Consider the following 1,415-nt stretch of genomic DNA (forward strand, 5'->3'; position numbering starts at 1 on the left):
ACAGGGCAAGATATGACAAAATACCCATTTATAAACTATCAAGGGCTCATGAGGGAGGGGGGAGCGGGGAGGGAGGGGAAAAATGAGGACCTAATGTCGGGGGTTTAAATGGAGAGAAAATGTTTTGAGAAACGATGTACAAATGCGCTTTACACAATTGATGTGTGTATGGATTGGGATAACAGTTGTATGAGCCCCTAATAAAATGTTAAAAAAATAAAAATTAAAAAAAAATAAAACATGAAAAAAAAAAAAAAGAACTAGGAGGCATAGAGCATTTATAGAGGTCTAAATACAGGCATGTACATATGTAAATATATTTATATATGATGATGAGGAAATAGATTTATGTGCATATATTTATAGGTTTAGTATTAAGATAGCAGATGCACATTGGGCCTCCACTCAAGTATTACCTCAACGCAATAACTTTGCTCTATTAAACTGGCATTCGTTGATGCTCACCTTCCCGACATGATTGCTGAAGACAAAGCAGGTGTATAAGCAAATGTGGTGAAGAAAGCTGATGATGCCTTGCTATGAAAGGATATAGCATCTGTGGTCTTAAAGGCTTGTAGTTAAGCAAGTAGCCATCTAGCAGGGAAGCCAAAGGGGGAAAAAAAAACCCACATGGAAGGAGCACACCAGCCTATGTGATAATGAGGTGTGATGGGAATAGATATCAGAAGTTCAAAAATAAGTAATCAAATTGACATGATGGAGCATAGACAAAGTGGAGACCCCAAACGCACCTGCAAGATAATTGGACAGTCCCTCACAAAAGGGTCACATGGAAGGGATGATATATCCAGGGTGAAGTATAGCATTGATGAAACACATTACTATATAAAAAAAGATAATAATAATAAATGAATAATAAACACATAACTATCTCTAGTTCTTTAAGATTTTCTTCCCTCACTATTATGGCTGTAGATTTACCTCACTAGTCTTGTTAGACCTGCGTATGTTCATTTTTACAATTAAGAGGCATGAAATCTTGTCAGAGTAAATGAGTCCCTGATAATATCACTGGTCTGTAGGCACAAGTGTACGGCGATAATATATAAAGATCATAATAAAGACATAGAAGACAGGAGAGAGAGTGAAATAAAGGAGTCAGACACAGTTTATGGTAGCACGCTCACCTCCCAGACGGCCATGATCTCAGCAGCCTGGTCCACACAGAGAGCAGAGGAGTAGCGAGAGGGAGTGAGAGATGGAGGGAGGGGTTTATTTCTAACTGAGGCTTATATATACTTGGGGGGCATGCAAAACCCCAGATTACAGGTAATCCTATATGTCACAGGAGGGGGTCGTATCACAGGCAATACAGCAATGGGAGGGGGACTATCTAGGGGTGTACACGCAATAGGAAGAGGAGGGATTAGGGGTACACATGTGACAAGATGGGC

The 1,415-nt window shown here is 39.7% G+C and overlaps 1 pseudogene; it reads right to left on the bottom strand.

Moving 5' to 3' along the window:
* Positions 1–1,284: 1,284 nt before the first annotated feature.
* The window catches only part of LOC115872551, a 1,660-nt pseudogene continuing 1,529 nt past the window's right edge, over positions 1,285–1,415 (bottom strand).

This window comes from Echinops telfairi, unplaced genomic scaffold (assembly GCF_000313985.2).
Source record: "Echinops telfairi isolate 266 unplaced genomic scaffold, ASM31398v2 ScPeMD7_7425;HRSCAF=8463, whole genome shotgun sequence".
NCBI lineage: Eukaryota > Metazoa > Chordata > Mammalia > Afrosoricida > Tenrecidae > Echinops > Echinops telfairi.